At 43.4% G+C, this 18,880-nt stretch overlaps 2 long non-coding RNA genes across 3 annotated transcripts in view; one reads left to right on the top strand and one right to left on the bottom strand.

The window, feature by feature from the left end:
• LOC143441344 (uncharacterized) overlaps nt 1–2,182 on the bottom strand; it is a 35,599-nt gene extending 33,417 nt beyond the window's left edge. The window contains exon 1 of one of the 2 annotated variants that reach the window (XR_013108652.1): nt 2,009–2,130. This is a non-coding gene — a long non-coding RNA (uncharacterized LOC143441344). Of the gene's footprint in view, nt 1–2,008 lie in introns of both variants that reach the window. The other variant, XR_013108653.1, reaches the window with a different exon arrangement.
• Nucleotides 2,183–2,214: 32 nt separating this feature from the next.
• LOC143441343 (uncharacterized) lies at nt 2,215–18,405 on the top strand. The gene is made up of 4 exons (XR_013108651.1): nt 2,215–2,357; nt 14,709–14,915; nt 15,108–15,216; nt 17,842–18,405. It is a non-coding gene; the product is annotated as an uncharacterized LOC143441343 (long non-coding RNA).
• The last annotated feature ends 475 nt before the right edge of the window (nt 18,406–18,880 follow it).

Genomic DNA, 18,880 nt, shown 5'->3' on the forward strand with positions numbered 1-18,880 from the left:
TTGCTTTCGGTCATGGTGTTTCATCACATCAATAATAACCCTAACCAAGACAGACACTGCTTATGAATACTGAAATAAGCCGGGCGGTGATGGCGCACGCCTTTAATCCCAGCACTTGGGAGGCAGAGGCAGGCAGATTTCTGAGTTCAAGGCCAGCCTGATCTACAGAGTGAGTTCCAGGACAGCCAGGGCTACACAGAGAAACCCTGTCTCGAAAAAAAACAAAAAGAATACTGAAATATCCTGTTTTCCAAATCCTAGAATACTATTACTCTAGGAATTTAAAAACCAGCAATAGACAGCATTTCTTACCCATTTAAATATCATCTTAACATTTTCAATGCATATTTCATACATGTGTTCCCTCAAATTTAGAGCATTATATAGAATTTTAAAGAGGGCACAGGAATTAATTCTTTAAAACTTGTTCTTAGAAGGGCTGGAGAGGCCGGGCAGTGGTAGCGCACGTCTTTAATCCCAGTACTTGGGAGGCAGAGGCAGGTGGATTTTCGAGTTCCAGGCCAGCCTGGTCTACAGAGTGAGTTCCAGGACAGCCAGGGCTACACAGAGAAACCCTGTCTCGAAAAAACAAAACAAAACAAAACAACAAGATTCAGCTGGAGAGTGTGTGTGTTTGGAATTCATGAGTTTGAACCTGGGTACAGAAAAAAAAATCCTTCAAGTTGTAAAATAATATATAGACACTATCTTTGTTTTGTTGGTTGGGTTTTGGTTTTTGGTTTATTGAGTATAGATTATATTATCTGTATAATATATCTAATATATCTAATATAGTATAGATTATATTATCAGGGAACAGAAAATAAGCTTCTGTTCATAGACTAGGAATCCACAGTGAAATTCTTGCAGGTCTTTCCACAGATACAGCAAGCTGAGCAAAAGAAAAGGGAGGAGCCTCGGAACAGAGGTGAGTGGGCCAGAGCCTTCCCCGACAGTGTGACTGAGAGCTGAGCCTGTCATACCCTTGTTTGATTCTCTCTATGCCAGGCACTTTGCTATGGACCTCCGCTTTTCTACCCAAGAATTCTAGTTTGTCCTCAGTATATTGGGGATTTTGTTTGTTTGTATGGCAGTGGGCAATGGGTCTGAGGAATTCCAGTGGGGCCTACTTCATCTCCCACAAAACATCACCACTGAGCCAATGGGTTTCAAAAGTCATTGGCAAGCAAGCACACAGCTGTAGGTTAAGTCCCCTGCTCTGGAAGAATAAAAAAAGCAAGCAAACAAACAAGCCAAAACCCAAGAGTTTACTCCCAGGGTGACCACGCCATAGAGCCTCAAATCTCTCCCTAAGGATAACGGTTAGGGGTGTTAATAACACAAAGAAATCTGGGCATGGTGGTACACACCTTTAATCCAATCACTCTGGAGGCAGGCAGGCAGACAGGTCTCTGTGATTTTGAGGCCAGCCTGGTCTACAAATCAAGTTCCAGGACAGCCAAGACTATATAGTGACACCCTATCTTGAAAAAAACAGCAACAATTATTATTAGTACATCATAATGTTTAATAATTACAATAATTAATTATAATATAATAATTATGATAAAGAGAGTGATCTGAGACCCTGGGAAAGGTGCTTGGAAGTCAGGAAAATAGAAAAGTAGTAAAAAACAAAAAGGAGAAAAATATATATACTTAAACATCATAGCTCTTCACTAGCAGCAGGCTTGAAAAATGACAGCATTAGCCGGGCGGTGGTGTCGCACACCTTTAATCCCAGCACTTGGGAGGCAGAGGCAGGCGGATTTCTGAGTTCAAGGCCAGCCTGGTCTACAGAGTGAGTTCCAGGACAGCCAGGGCTACACAGAAAAACCCTGTCTCGAAAAAAAAAGAAAGAAAGAAAGAAAGAAAGAAAGAAAGAAAGAAAGAAAGAAAAGAAAAGAAAAGAAAAGAAAAGAAAAGAAAAGAAAAGAAAAGAAAAATGACGGCATTAACATGCCCTTGAAGGCAGAGCATTGTCCCTGTGACACTAACGATTACTCACTGGACTCTTGCGCAGGTCTCAAGGGAAGGTCAGTGATTTCGACCAGCTGGAAACCTCTAAGTTCCTAAAACAGCCATGTAGGTAATCATTACCTTCGTGGCCCATCCTCAGCAGTGTTATCTGCAGCAATGAGAACTGCAAGTCTATTGCTCAACTATGCCACCTCCCAAACAAATGATGAAAGCAACCAAATAAGGTTAGAGGGCCTACTCATGTTTACCCTTGGTTTCACAGCAGGTTTTTAGTTCAGGTAGTATTTGAATACCGCCTATACACTCCACAAGAACGGAGGCCCCTCTGCACCCTGCAAGAGAAAGAGCTGGTCCCAGAAAGACAGGCAGTAAAGGAGGTAAGCGGTCATCCACTGGGCTAGTCCAGGCATGAGGCAAACTATGAAAGAGGGCCTTGAAGACGAACCACAGATCTCAAATGCACTGTGTCAGGGAACAAGGACACTGGCAATAACAGAGAGACAGAAGAGAAAGATTCCTGTGGGTACAGCCCCGGGACGCAGTTCGAACAGCAGACACAGGGGAAAGCAGCATCCATTTGGGAAGGAAAATCTGGTGAACTAGAGTTAAGTCAGGAAAAAGAAACAATTCACCATAGTCCTAGGACTGGGGTGCTAGAATAAACACAGAGCAGGAGGCAGAAGATCTAGTGTGCCTGATGTGTCCCAGATACTAAGCCTTTCATGGGAGAGATCTTTTCACCACCAACAGTACCTCCGTGTGTTAAGTGGACTTACCATCCTTATCTTATAGGTGGGAATGCATTCCTGTACAGCTAGGAAATAACACAGCCTGTTGTCAAAACTAGGTAGTGTAAGCCAGAGCTTGTCACCATGGTATCACCTAATCAGAGAGAGTAACGGAGCAAGAATGGAAAGACCGAATTTAATGTTTTCCAGCAAGCACCATGAGGTTAGAGTCACACAGTCTACCTCATTTAAATGGAGAATGTGCACACAGGTTCTTTCATATCAGTTATTAGACATTGGCTCACCTGAAAAACATTGAGCACTTTTGCACCATGGACACAAATATTCACTTAACAAATATTTACTCATCAACTCCCCAGTTTCAGGCCCCGTAACAGATGATACAAATCTCTGCTCTCAGTTATAATCAACTGTGACCTCAGTGACCGGGGACTATTACTAGAACTGAGAAGATGAACTACAATCCTTAGGACTGTAATGAGTGTGTGTGTGTGTGTGTGTGTGTGTGTGTGTGTGTGTGTGTGTTACTATAATGACATCAGGTCTTTGGAGAACGCCTATGTTCCATTAGTGCACATGCGTAGCAACTAGGAACATGACCAGTGCCTTAGTTTCGGCCATAGCAGGAATGACTTAACTGTGGCATCAAGGGCACAAAGGGACATCAGGAGACACAGCTGCCAAAATACAGCTTCAGTTTTCCTTGGCTGTCCCGTATCTGTCTGCCTGCCTGGTATCAGTTTGAGAATGAGATGTCCCTCAGCAACTACTGTGTTTAAATATAGCAGTTTCCAGTTGCTGATGCTGTTTAGGGAGATTATAAAACCTTCAGAACTCAAGGACAGAGCTAGAGAGGGGGCTCAGTAGTTAAGGGTACTTACTGCTCTTACAGGGGAACTGAGTTTACTTCTCAGCATCCTTACCAGGCAAATTCCAGCTCCAGGAGATCTGACGCCCTCTTCTGGCCTCTGCAGAAACCTGAACAAATGTGGCAGACACACACATACACATACATTTTAAAAACTAAATCTTTTTAAAAGCCTGGGGACTAGATCACAGACATAGCCAGGGGTAGTAGGTCTTTAAGGGATATAGCTAAGCCTGACTCTTATCCTATTTTCTGCTTCCTGATCTGCCCAGATGTGAACAGCTTGTGTGTCCGATGCATGTGAGTACACACAGCCTAGCTAGAGCTTTCTGTCCACACCTTTCTGGCCATAATGAACGAAACCCTGGGCAACCATGAGCTGAAGTAAATACTTCTTCTCTCCCTTGCTACTGTCAGATATTATGTCACAGAGGTGAGAAAACCGAGTCATCTACTTTGACTCACATCTTGCTGAAAATACAAAACAACCCTAGGCTCAATAAAGCTTACAGTTTCTTTGGAAGAGCTAGAAATTCTTCCTGGCCGTGTGCACACACATGCCTTGCGATCCAGTGGCCATGTGCAAACATAACCCAGGCAAAGTGAAAAGCAACAAATACAGAGCAAACATCAAAAGGAAAGAAGAATTCAAAGATCAACTCTTCACAGCTGGCCTAGGTACTTTTCTAGTGCTGGGATAAGATACCAGGACCAAGGCAACTTATAACAGGAAGAGTTTAGCCGGGCAGTGGTGGCGCACTTGGGAGGCAGAGGCAGGTGGATTTCTGAGTTCTAAGGCCAGCCTGGTCTACAGAGTGAATTCCAGGACAGCCAAGGCTACACAGAGAAACCCTGTCTCAAAAAAACAAAAACAAAAACAAAAAAAAAAAAAAAAATTAAAACCACAAAGCCCACTCCCAGTTCCACATCACTTCTAACAAGGCCTTTTCTTTTTAATCCTTCCCAAAAGGAAGGATTTAATCCTTCTATCAACTAGGGACCAAGCCTATGGGGGCCATTCCATTCACATCACCACACAGTGATCAGGCAGCACCTACATGATGCCTACCAGATCCAGTGAAGACATTCCCTTTATAGGCTGGCTCACCTTGTGCCTGAAAGACATGGCCAAATAATCTACCAAGACAGATACCCATGGGAAAACTCTGAAGGCCAGGGGTTTCTGTGGGGATTGGGTGAACACCAGGTTGTCTATGACCAGATGTTTCAAGGGTCAGTGAAAGTCATTTGCACAGCTGGAATGTATAAATCAATCCTTAACAGAATTAAGGGTCAGGCTCCCTCCTCAGCCTGACCATTAGGCAGACTGTTCATGATGAGAAGAGACAACTGTTGAAGAGCTACTTGGAGCATGGCAAACATGGCTCTGGCAGGCTTTGCCTTTCTCTCCCATCTTCTGTGCCTTGCTAAAAGCCATTAGATTACGTTCCTAAAGCTAGACACCACAGTCTATTCCCTTATTTGGTCACTTCTTCCTCCTGAGGCTGACCTCAAAGGTTCAGCTTTCAAAGTATTAAAGTCCAACAATCAAAAGTTCCCTTTGGCTCACCTAATTAACATGTCCAATTAAAATTAAGCACCTAATCCTAACACCAGGTTTTCCATTTCACCTTTATAAAAACCTACATTTTGCTATAGGCCACATCTGCCTCCTCTCTGTCCAGAGGCAGCCCTTTGTCCTGTGAGACAAATACCTTTCCTCCCTCTCCCTTGTTCCCTTCCCCTTCTCCCTTGTCCTGTATCCCTGACTTTGTCTCTTATTTCTTGCCTTCTATTCCTCTGGGGCAAATAAATTTCCTTTGTGCTGACAACTTGGTCTTGCCCCCAAGAGCAATACTTTTCCTAACAACTGCTGACCTGAGAGAGGTTAAATATCAGGCAAAGGATACATGGGGCACAAAATGTGATAAGAAAAAGGGAGAACCAAAATATGGGAGGAGGATGGGTAGAGGCAGTTAAGATAAAAGAAAGAAGATGCTTGTGTTCTCTTCTGTGGGCACACAGGAAAGATAGCTACTGAAATCTTGGTGGCCTTGTGGAAGGAATTTGTGCCCAAACAAGAACTCCAGTTTTCTCCTCTGCCCCTCGAAAGGGAGTGAAGAGGCATTTCCTTATTCTGGTATTTGTTAGCTATGTGATAGATCCCTTTGGCTCCTCCAAGGTCATCTCAGAATGAGGACAAGAGTGGACAACTAGAGTTCTCACATGGAACTCACTGTTACTATTCTCCAAGAACAAGAAGACTGACTTTCTGGATTTCTGAGTTTGAGGCCAGCCTGGTCTACAGAGTGAGTTCCAGGACAGCCAGGGCTACACAGAGAAACCCTGTCGAAGAAGGAGAAGGAGAAGGAGAAGGAGAAGGAGAAGGAGAAGGAGAAGGAGAAGGAGAAGGAGAAGGAGAAGGAGAAGGAGAAGGAGAAGAAGAAGAAGAAGAAGAAGAAGAAGAAGACTGACTTTCTAAGAAAGATGGGTGCCCCAGAACACATTTTGAGACCCTCGGTAGTTATTGATGAATGTGGGGAAGGACTATCACAGTAAAACAAGGTTTGCTGCATCTAGGCATTAGAAGAGTGCCTCCAGTTGTGGTGGTGGTGCATGCCTTTAATCCCAGCACTTGGGAGGCAGAGGCAGGCAGATTTCTGAGTTCGAGGCCAGCCTGGTCTACAGAGTGAGTTCCAGGACAGCCAGGGCTATACAGAGAAACCCTATCTCGAAAAAGCAAAAAAAAAAAAAAAAAAAGAGTGTCTCCCATCCCTTATTTGGTATTAATCTCTCTGGAATCTGAAAACATTCTAGGAATGAACACTCCATTTAAAAGGACATTGCAGGGGTTGGAGAAATGAGTAAAGAGAACTGGATGCTTTCATAAAGGACCCGTGTTTGGTTTCCAGCACCCATGTTGTGGCTCACAACCACCTGCACGTCCAATTCCAGGGCAACACTTTCTTCTGGCCCCTGAAGGTATCACACATACATGAGTGCACATATATACATGCAGTCAAAACACACACAGAGTAAAAATTTTAAAAGAGGAGGAGGAGAGACATTATAGATGTCTATGGGAATATTTCAACTCAAAGTCTGAGAAGGAAAGCAATCTGGGAGTCTTCCTTCCGCCTGTGCAGAGGTGGTAGACACCAGGTAGTATAAGCTGACAGATAGACATACTGAGATTGCAGCGAATATAAAAGAATGAGAGTGGACTGGAATTTACAGTAGCCTGTCTAGCCTGCAAAAGAAGCCAGACACAACAGGGAGTACCGAAGACTTGAAGAACCAGTTTGGCCTCACTTGGGAAGAAAGACTTTGGAATTCCCCCGGTGATAACTCCTGGCTCTGATAAAGAAATGACATCATTCCATCTGATAGAAGTGCACTGTCAGATTGTCCTGGACAAGTATCTTTTAGCCATGCAAATGATTAAAAACACAACACTAAATTGTTTTAAACTGTGCAATCAGGGCTAGAGACATGGCGAGTTGGTTAGGAGTGCTTGTTGTTGAACAAGCATTAGAACCAAAGCTCAGATCCCCAAGCCCATATGAAACTGGGTTCGGCTCCACACAGATCTGTAACCCCAAGACTGAGGTAGAAGAGGAGAGAAGAATCCTGAAGCATGCTGGCTACCAGCCTAGCAAGAAAAAGAAATGTGAGCACCATGTTCACTGAGAGACCCTGCCTCAAGGGAATGAGGCAGACCACTATAGAAGCGGAAACGCTATGCTTCTTCTGGCTTCTATGTGGACACCCATGACCACATACCTGCACGTAAGTGCTCCGGCCCGAGGGGGATTCGAGGAGACCCTAGGGAAGGGGGCAAAAAAATAAAGGGACAAGAGACACAAAGAATGAGAGCTAGTCTGGAGTTCTGATTAAGCTCTGAAACTTTAATTTTGGGGGCAAGTTATAAAGACACAGCAAACCAGGAAGTTTGGGCAAGGGTCATTGCTTAGGGCTAACCTACTATTGACTCCTCATTGTCTAAGACCAGTCCACTGTCATATTCTTATTGCCCTAGACCATCCCATTGTCGTAACCGGCTCCCAGGAAATGCCAGACGTTCTTTAAGTTCCTGGGACCTGAGAACCACGAACATCCTTTCTTAATCTTGTATAGACTAGGTTTCCCAGAACAGCAGGTAATTTCCTTGGTTTGGCTCCCGGCACACACTGCACACATTACACATATTACATGATTTTAATTTGTAATAAGTAAAGTAATTTTTAAACTAGCAATCATGCTTGTTAAAATGACAAGTATGGAACCTGGGGTATCACACAGGGTTAAAATGCTTATGTAACATGCACAAGGCCTTGAGTTTGCTCCCCAGTAACACACACACAAACACACACACACACTCACACACACACACACACACTCACACACACACTCACACACACACACACACTCATACACACACATACACATATATACACACACACACTCACACACACGCACGCTCACACACACATACAGAATGAGTTAAATGAGATTTCTCATAAGAATATTAATTATGTTTTGATCCTAAAATTCTTACTGTTCTACTTTTCTCCTGTGTACAATTTTTCTTATTGAAGATTTGGGGTTTTAGTATGAAAAAGTTGTAATACATAAAAGAGGGGACGTGACTGCATTATAAGTGCCTGTGATGCTTGGTTTCATTTTCCAAATTGTGAAGGTAAAAGCAAATCTGGTAAAACTTGAATTTTTTTACTTATATAGTACCTAACACAGTCTATGTCCTTGTCAGATTAAAACAGTGAAGCTCCTGATATGCTAAAATATGTTTTCTAGGAATGAAATATTTACTACCACATTTGACCAAAATAGCAATTCTTCCCTCTTCTTTTTTACAAAACGATTTTTATATGTATTTATGTGTATGCGTGTGGGTGCAAGATGCCCATAGAAGCCAGAAGAGGACAGTTAATCCCCGGAGCTGGAGTTAGGAGTAGTTAAGAACCACCTAATGTGGGTGCTGGGAACCAGTTCTAGTCCCCTAGGAGAGGATTCTTAGCCACTGTGCCATCTCTTTGCCCCCAAGTTTGCTTTCTTATAAAACGCAATAGAGATGGGACCCAAGAAAAACCCACAAATTTTAAGGCCAGTGAGATGGCTTAGTGGGTCAGTGCTAAGCCTGACCACCTAAGTTTAGTCACACAATGAAAGGCTAGAACTGAGTCAGTCCCACAGGATGTCTCTGTAGAACACTATTCTCATGGGATGCATGCACCCACACTCCCACTGGAGTGTGGGCACTCACACATATGCACGCAAAATTAAAATCAATTAAAAAGTGTAAAGACAGATTTCATCGAGTGGGAGAGACAGGATGGTAATTTTTCAGGATACGGGAAGACAAGCTTTCCTATTGGATTGTCTCATACACTGGGGCCTGCAAGGAAAGAGCCCTGGGGAGAGACTTCCCTTTCCATCCTAATATTTTTCTAAATCTAAATGAGAAAATACACGCACACGCGCACACACACACACTCCAAAGTGGGTTTTAAAGAAACTGCTCGTTGCTTTAAAATCAGTTTTTTTAAATGAAAAGACAGGTTCAATGCTGACGAAGTGGCTGGTAAAATGGTAAAATTTCGACTTCAGCAGGCGAAAGTAATCGCTGCCAAGTCTGACAAGCTGAGTTCCATCTTAGGGGCCTCCTACATATTGTCCTCTGATCGCCACACTCCTGCTGGGGCATGCACACACATGCATAAGTAAATGCAGTAAGCAAAAAGCAGACACAGCCAGGGCTGGTGGCTCGAAATCCCAGCATTCTGTAGGCTGCAGTAGGAGTGTGGTGAGTTCAAGCACAGACTGGGGCTAATTAGTGAGCTTCCTAGTCACACAGTGGGACCTTGTCTAAAAGAAAGAAAGAAGAAAAACATGAACAGGAGACTGTGAGGAGAATAAAAACCAAGGCATGATCAATGCTAAAGATATACGATATTAATACTTTCCCTGGGCAAAGGTCAGCAGAGAGTGTGCCTAGTTAAATAGATGACTTGTGAACATTTGCAGAGGAAAATAAAAGATTGATCATCGGTCCGAAATTATTATTGAGGCAAGAATTATGATGTAGGCTGATCCATATACTCACCTTGTTAACTGAGAGTGGAAACACCATAAATCCTTGTTTAATTGATCTATACTTCCTGGTGATGATACATCAAACGCTCTCTTAGCCCCCAGATGATTTGCAGGGTTTCCTGAAAAGTTAATCTTCAATTATCCCAGTATTCTGGCTTTTAAAGAGTTGAAGCATCAAGTAGAATAAAATATAACCCAAGAGGCCAATTATAGCACAGTGGTTACTTGTTTGCCAATCCTGTGAGGTCCTGGGTTCCATTCTTAGTGTTGCAAGCAAGCCAAACAAAACACAAAAGTAACTTAAGTTGTTCTGTATTTTTCTTCCTAAACATTCCATGGCTAAAATTTTCATTGTTAACTAGGCCTGGGAATGTAGGCCTCTAATCCAGCTCCCTGAAAGCCTGAAGCAAAAGGGTTACAAGTCTGAAGAGTGAGGGCAGCCTGGGTACTTTAGTAAGACGATATATCAAAATTTTAAAAAGGGGGCTGGAGAGATGGCTCAGTGGTTAAGAGCACTGACTGTTCTTCCAGAGGTCCTGAGTTCAAGTCCCAGCAACCACATGGTGGCTCACAACCATCTGTAATGGAATCTGATGCCCTCTTCTGGTGTGTCTGAAGACAGCGACAGTGTACATTAAATAATAAGTAGTACTTAAAAAAATAAAAATAAAAACAACAGGGGGATGACTCAGCAGTTAAGAGCACTGGCTGCTGTTCTTCCAGAGGACCAGGCTTTGATTCCCAGCACCCATATGGCAGCTCACAACTGTCTGTGACTCCAGTTCCAGGCAGTCCAGTACTCTTTCCTGGCCTCACATTCAGGTAGGTAAAACACTCATACACATAAAATAAAAAAAAATTTTTTAAATAAATAAATGAATGAATGGCTGAGGCTTTTGTTCCATGGTAGAGCACTTGTCTACCAGCCCTAGGTTCAATCTCCAGTACTGAAATAAATAAGTAAATAAATATAAGAATTTTACAATAGCTTAAAATGCTGGTGGAACAAACCACATCTTACATTGTTATGTATTACTTCCACTGAGGACAATGAGTGTATCACAATCTAGGCCAGGTAAAATACCATGTACTGTCTCTCTGTCTCTCTTTCTCTCTCTCTCTCTCTCTCTCTCTCTCTCTCTCTCTCTCTCTCTCTCTCTCTCTCTCTTTTCAGAGCTAATTCCCACCAGGGAGGAGCCACTTGGTAAGATCAAGATGCACAGTCACCCTACAGAGTTGTTACTCCATCTCTGTCCCCAGTACTATCACCTAAGGGCTTCCGCCTTCACTGACTGTGTTCAGTTTCTTTAGGTGGGGGACAATTAGTGTTTCTGTCCCTTTCCCCTGATCTCCTCCACCGCCACCACTCTCACCACTCTCTCTCCATAGTTCATCATGTGGCCAATCAGATCTCAAAGCAAGCTTGAAACCAGACTTGTACACAAGCTCCAAAAGACCTAACCTTCCTTAATCCCCGGCAATCACAGTAGGGTTTAGAGCCAACACCCAAGCCAAAAAAAAAAAAAAAAAAAAAAAAAAAAAAGCAGGTGTGGACTCCTTTAGGTCAGAAATAAAGTAGTTTGTGGAGGATCCATAAAAACTGAGAAAAGAATGGTGTTCGTTTTTGTTTTGTGTCAAAGGATGGACCTCCACAGTTCACTTCTGGTTTCTCTCTCTCTCTCTCTCTCTCTCCTTTTAAAATAAAATTTCTCTTAAAATGCTGAAGACAGAAATAAATCTAAAAATCAAACGTTCTATTTTACCTAGTAATAAGATTTCAAACTAGCCAGGCGGTAGTGCACATGCCTTTAATCCCAGCCTCCTGAGTTTCTAAGTTTGAGCCCAGCCTGGTCTACAGGGCTAGTTCCTGGACAGCCAGGGCTACACAAAGAAACCTTGTATCAAAACAAATATATAATATATAATATATAATTAATAATTAATATAATATATAATATATATTAAGGAACTTTTTCTTTAAGAGATATGAGTGCCAGGTGTGCACAGCTTCAATCCCAGCACTCAGGAGGTAAAAACAGAATCTCTGAGTCTGAAGGCCAGACTTGTCTACCTACAGATAAGGTTCTCAATCTGTAACTGTGACAATCCTTTCACAGAGATTGCATATCAGATATTCTGCATATCAGCAATTTACCTTATTATTCATAACAGTAGTAAAGTTACAGTTATGAAATAGCAACAAAAATATTTTTATAGTTAGGAGTCACCACAACATGAAGAACTGTATTTAAAAGTAGCAGCATTGAAGCCAGGCAGTGGTGGCGCCCGCCTTTAATCCCAGCACTTGGGAGGCAGAGGCAGGTGGATTTCTGAGTTCGAGGCCAGCCTGGTCTACCGAGTGAGTTCCAGGACAGCCAGGGCTACACAGAGAAACCCTGTCTTGAAAAAACAAAAAACAAAACAAAACAAACAAACAAAAAAAAGTAGCAGCATTGAGAACCACTGCCTAGAGAGTTCCAGAACATCCAGGGCTACATAGAGAGGAAGGAAGGGATGGAGGAAAGAGGGAGTGAGGGCAGGGGAGGTGGTTGATACTGGAAAGTTGTCATCGAATTGCAGAATTTCTACTATACAAATATAGGTATATAAAAATAATCCACTTACATTTTAAAAATAACTCACCAAAGTGTCTTTAACAGCCTGTGAACTAATGACCTGAGGTGGGACCCTATGGCAGAGTCACAGGAAGGATGGGAACCACTGGGTTTTGTCATGGAGCCCAGATGCTAAAAAGCAATGCAGGGATAACCCAGAATGACCTTTCATGAACATGTGTAGTTTAGTTTTGTGAGAAGTCCAGGCTGGCCTTGAACATGTGATCTTCCTGTTGGACTCTCTAACACACTAAGATTACAGGCATACACCACGATACTCAGCAACTGTTTTAAAGTATTACTATTTAATTATAACTATGGAGATAGTTTATGAAGATAAGGCAAAATAGATTAAGAACCGTAAACGTGGAGCTCCAACTTGACCTTTGCCCAGGATTAGCAATAAGACTTTGACCAAATTATTCAAATGGCAAACAAAAGGTTGATTTTGATTGAGCTGGGAGGAAATGACAATAAATGAAGTATTTAATTACTAAGTAGCAGTGTGAGTGTGTGTGTGTGACTGGATATAAATAAAGAAATGTTTATTTTCTTTAAAATATATTTTTATTATTTTCATAAGATAGTATCCATTTTATTACCCAACTTGATGTTGAGAAAATAAACATTTTTCTTTCTTTTTTGATGCTAAGAACTGAGTTCAAAGCAATGTATATAAGCATATACTCCACCACCAGCAAGCCACACCCCCTGCCCCTCAAGCACTAGAAACATGAAACATAGTCTTTCCTGGAACTCCATATATGTAGCACAGGCTGGTCTCAGATTCCTGACCCTCCTGTCTCCTGAGTGCTGTTATTACAGGCAAGGGCCACTAAACCTAGTTTAACATTTAGTTTCTCAGTCTTGAGAATATGGCAGTGTTTTCTTAGCAACACGGTCTAGGCAGGGCTGCCTACCTACAGGAGACTGAAAGACAAGCCTATTTAAAGAATGAACAACTCTCAAGACATCAAGGGATAGGTCAAATCAAAAAGACTGTGACATTTATTTCAAGGTTAAAAAAAAAAATCTAAATATAGACAGAATGAACAGACTATCTTTCATGTGCCTCAAATCCAACCCAGCCAAGCTGCTCACCCTACCCCGTGAGTCAGCTAGGCTGCCATCCGCCCGATTGCAGAAGCCTCAGCTCCTATCCCACACCCCCCACATTTTACTCAAGTTTTATTTTAAGGGTTGTTAATTACGGCATTTGAAGGGAAGGCTCCAACTCCACACGAAATGCAAGACTCTAAAATATTTCCATTAAACTGCTGGAAAAAAAAATAGAGTGTGAGACTGTGACAGAAGTCAGTTTAGATCCCTACTGTTGTCATGGTGTGATTAGAGTCACCTGCTCAGCTCAGAGATGTGGATTCCAGACCCTGCCTTATGCTGTGGTGCAATGTTAAAAAACAAATAAAAATAATAAATAAATAAATAAATAAATAAGGAACTTTAAAAAAAAAAAAAAAAAGCAAACCTGCCAGGCATGGTGGTGCATACCTTTGATGCTAGCACTCTGGAGGCAGACAAAGGAGGATCTCTGTGAGCTCAAGGCCAGCATGGCCCACAAAGCAAGTTTCAGGACAGCTAGGGCTGTTATACAGAGAAACCCTGTCTATAAATAAATAAATAAATAAAATTACAAGGAAGAATTAAGTCCTGAATGAGTTGGCTCCATTACACTCACCCCAACCACACTCTGTATCAACTGCTGAAAGGACCTTTCTGAGATTTCTTCCAAATCTCTGAAATGGTAGCATCTTAAAGTTGAATCATCCTTAATCTGGATCTAACGTGGCATTTAGCAATGCTTGCATACAGTAACAGGTACACAGAATTCTGAAAGTAGCTATTTGAGAAAATAGTTTAAAATAACGACTATACAGTATTCATTTAGCTTCAAGTTCCAGTCCTGGGTAAAGCTTGTAGATGCCACCATTGATGTCACGGTCCAGGAGATTGATGGCATCACTTTGGTACCTGGCTTTAGGGCCTGACTGTACCCTAGGTGGATTGGGCTGGTGCTCTGCACTTTGGCGGTAAATCAAGCCTGAAGTCCACCTGATACTGGCAGCTATTCCTAAGCAAATGTCACTGTTGCCTGCTGTCCAGGCAACATAGCACTTTTCAGTTTCTTGTTCAGCTTCTGGAAGCAACCACCAAACTGCCCCAGTCGTTCACTTTAGTGTGAGGCTGGATTTTGCCCACCTTGTAGCCAACTGTCAAAGTTGCTCTGGGTCACTCTGAATTTCATTCACCTAATGGCCAGCCAACTAGAGCGCTCAAAGCACAGACAGAACACGCAGGCCCAAGGACTCCATCTTGAATAATGTCTTGATTTTAGCATCCCCCTCCCCCCGCCCCCCGTGTTAGGCGAGAAGATTAAATCAAAGGTCCACGCATGCATGAGCGGGTCTTCTGCGGTGATCTGATTGCCAAGGTGCCATCTGTGTTCTACTACTTCGCCTGTGCTCGATCCTCCTGTGTTCTACTACTTCACCCCGCGCTCGATCCTCCTGAACCTGGTCTCCAGGGCGCAGTTCACGTTGTGTGGGCTCTGTGTGGGATGAGCCCGAGCTGGTAAATTCCACTCTATTCTCAAACCAAGCTGTAGAAAGCCAAATCCACATCCCTTGGTGAAGATTTCCTGGCAGATTTGCGGGGGGCGGGGGGGGGGGGGGGAGTGGATGGGATGGGGGATGGTTCAGCACAGGTGGGAGGTCCTGTCTGTGGAGAAACCCTGATAATTAAGGTCGACATCTACCATGACAGGATAGCTTCTCAGCTCGGCACAAAATGGAGGACTCCCTTTACCAGCAGAGTCTGCTCTTCAGATCTTGTCTGAAGAGCCTGAACCCCAACACCCTCTACCTGGGAAACGGTGAGTAAACCTTGGCTTGTCGACCTACAACTTCCTCTTTTCCTGATAAGAACTTGCCCTGCAAGTACCTGGGATTCCTTGAATGCCTCCCCATGCAAATGAGGTATTCTTAGAACTTTGAAGCCCTAACCAAAGATTTTCATTTACCCTGAAAACTCCTTCCCACTCTCTACGGTCCATATATATACCTCTGGCTTACCCCCTAAAAGTGCATGGGTACAAGTCTACCCATGAATAAAGGTATGTGCACAAGCTAAGACCATCTGAGAGAGCTGTGTAGCAGGCTGTTGAAGGTCTTCATCTAAAGGAGCTGTTAACACTTAAGGTCCTTGGAGAAGGCCTTCTCCCCCTCTCCACCACCAGCACTCACTTGACTGGAATCCTACAGAACTCCAGACTCCACCTCATTCTTTAAGCCTGGTGTGCAGCAGCATCTGGACACCCTTAGAGGGAGGAAGCAGAGGATGCAGAACCACAGCTGGACCCCAACATGCATACCACATCTGGTGCTCAACATGGAGCACAACTAGCTGACATATACCACAGCTGGTACCCACATTTGAGCAAAAAAAGGGTGAGTGAACCCAGCCCCAAGCGTTCCTCTCCCCCACCCTGCAAATCCCCCAGCCTTTGACATTAGCCCAAATGCCCAAGCCTCTATATCCTATTTTGTTTTCCCAAAGGAGTCATCTCATGGATTCAGATACATTGAAAGGACATCTGACCTGATGCCTCCAGTCCAGAGCCACTCTCTGGTGTTAGCAGAACATCCCTAAACCTCTGTCTGAAACCTGACAGCCCACAAGGGCAAATAACCCCTACCTAATTTCTCCTTGAGACAAACAAACAAACGGTTACTCAGTGACCTTTTAAGTACCATCTAGGGTAGTCACCAGAACTCTTAAAATTTTCGAGAATGTTGGGCAGTGGTGGCGCACGCCTTTAATCCCAGCACTTGGGAGGCAGAGGCAGGTGGATTTCTGAGTTCGAGGCCAGCCTGGTCTACAGAGTGAGTTCCAGTACAGCCAGGGCTACACAGAGAAACCCTGTCTCGAGAAAAAAAAAAAAAAAAAAAAAAAAAAACAACAACAACAAAAAAATTGTGAGAAGGTTTAATGTTTTAGACCTCTGTGGAATCCCCTGGAGCCAAAAGACTGCAGGAACATTCCAGTTAGATAAGGTACTCCTTTTCTATGATGGGGAACACCTCATCACACAAAAAAACCACATTTTTAAAATGTGTGTGTGTGTGTGTGTGTGTGTGTGTGTGTGTGTGTGTTTTAAATACTGGCCCTATTAAAGTCTCCTATAAAAAAAAAAACTCACCAAAAAGTCATGCAGGCTCTCAAGTTCCCCTCCCCCACCCAGCAATCCTGCACTCTCAGGACTTCATTACAATAGTGGCCTCCCTTACCCCTCTTTCCCTTGCCTATGTGTCAATAGACTCCTTTACAAACACAGGAAAATCTCCACACCAACTCATGGCTCTTCCCAATTTCCTTCCCTCTGTCAAAGGGGAGAGAGAGAAGAGAGAGAGCGCTCTACTTCTCTTGTCTCTGACCCACACAGCTACACTCTCCAAGAACCCGCCAAGGAAACCGAAGAAGAGCCTCTACTGGGGTCCAGGAGTTGCCCCACAAACTATATAAACACTGATCTCAGTCACACAGGGATAGTTTATTGAGCATTGGCCCCAGGACTGACCGATCCTTGGGCCACAGACCAAACCCAGGAGCTGACTGCAACCAGGAGCCAGAACCCTACAGAGCCTTTAAGACTGAAATCCACAAACATCTGGGCCAAGTTATTCCACCAATCAAGATTTGGGGATAGGGGACGTCCTTAGGAACATGCCTTTGTTGTTCCCATTGGTTGGAGTATTCAACTGTGGCAGAAGACTTGCCTTGTCTTAATTAACCAACCAGGATGTCAGTTACCCAGGTACATGAGCCTTTCTGTCAAGTAGGATGTCGATTCCCAGGGAGGTCTTCGGAACCTAAACTTTACTTAACTCCTACTTAAAATGGAAGTCTTATTTAAAATGGCTTCTTATATTGGTACAGGTGTCTCTCTTAAGGGGTCCATCCCATGGGCAGCTTATAAAGACAAAACCATAAAAGCTTATATAGAGATAAAGGAAGTATTGCCAGGTGGTTGGTTTGGGTCCAAGCTTATTGTAGCTAACTATACAAAGGTGTTCTAACTGATCTCAATTGTGATTGGTTTCCAAGAACACCCAAAGCACAGAACATAACAGAATATGCAGTCAACTCGGGCCTGAGAAAATTTCCTTATAACATTTTTAACAGCACAAAATGGCTGGCTAGACAGGGAGCAGTTACTCAGGTCTTAACACTAATTCCTTGGCCTCCTCCACCTCGGCAAGAGTGGAGGTGTCTATCAGTCCCTCAACTGGCTCTGCCTCCCCCTCTGCTTGAGGCTCCACTGGGAGTCTGGAGACCTAGACATTCTCAGTTAATGACTACCGCCCACCCACACCCTAAAATCCCCATCTACATTCCTCCGCCCCACCCTCAGCCCCACCCCCGGGGATGAATCCTCCCAAAGTCAGATCACCGTTTTAAACAGTTTTTTGTTTGTTTGTTTTTGTTTTTTTTTTTCCAGAGCCTGCCTGCAAGATGCTGTAGCCAAGCACTCCTCTTGCTTCAGACTTGAGACATAATCTCCTGCCTTCTGGCTCACAAGTTCAAAACCTACTCTCACCTCCTCAACCCCTGTCAGCAGGGTACCACCATGCGCCCTATGCCTGTCTCCCTTTCCCTTTCTGCTTTTCAGGAGTTAAAGAAACAGAAAGTTGCACCCCTCCTGTTGCCACCTGCTGGGCTATGGTGGCACGTGGCCAGGGGCAACACACAACTGAGGCTCACCTGCGGGGAAGAGGTCCCTGCCCCTCAGTGCATGGTGCGTGGACGCGTGGACTCGTGGACTCGAAGGCAGCTGGAGAAAGCATCTGGCAGTGGCAGCCAGCCGGCCCCTCCCTCAGGCCATACATGAATGGCATCTGGACAGGAAGGATCCTCTAGGCAAAGTTAAAACCTCTGAGTAGACTAACTGCATGTAACTGTTGCCTGTCAACTCAGTTACAACATAAAGCGCAGAACCTAAAACTTCCAGGGTGGAATCTTGCTGCTGACATAGCCTGAGACAATAGAGCTCACCCAAAACATATCATTGTCATGCTTTTTTTGTCTGAATTTTGTTTAAATGCTTGTTCTTCCCCAATAATAAGAATACCTAAAAATAATGTTCTTGCTTTTAACCCAAAGTTGTTTACAGATTGCAAATGATAGTAATACTGACATAACTAAAATCTTCTCTCTGGGTTGGAGAAATGGCTCAGCTGTTAAGAGCACTGACTGCTCTTCTAGAGGTCCTGATCAAACTGGAGAGTTCGATTCCCAGCAACCACATGGTGTCTCACAACCATCTGTAATGGGATCCCATGCTCTCTTCTGGTGTGTCTTCAGACAACTACATCGTACGCATATATATATATAATAAATAAAATCTAAAAAAAAAAAAGGCTTTAAAAATTTCTCTTTTGTAAACTTAAAATTTCTTTTAAGCTTCAGAGAATCATCATGGATCTACCTCCCAAAGGTCAAATGGGCTACATTAACAAGTATTATTTGTAGCCGCCCGA

Source organism: Arvicanthis niloticus, chromosome 2, assembly GCF_011762505.2.
Source record: "Arvicanthis niloticus isolate mArvNil1 chromosome 2, mArvNil1.pat.X, whole genome shotgun sequence".
NCBI classification, from domain to species: Eukaryota; Metazoa; Chordata; class Mammalia; order Rodentia; family Muridae; genus Arvicanthis; species Arvicanthis niloticus.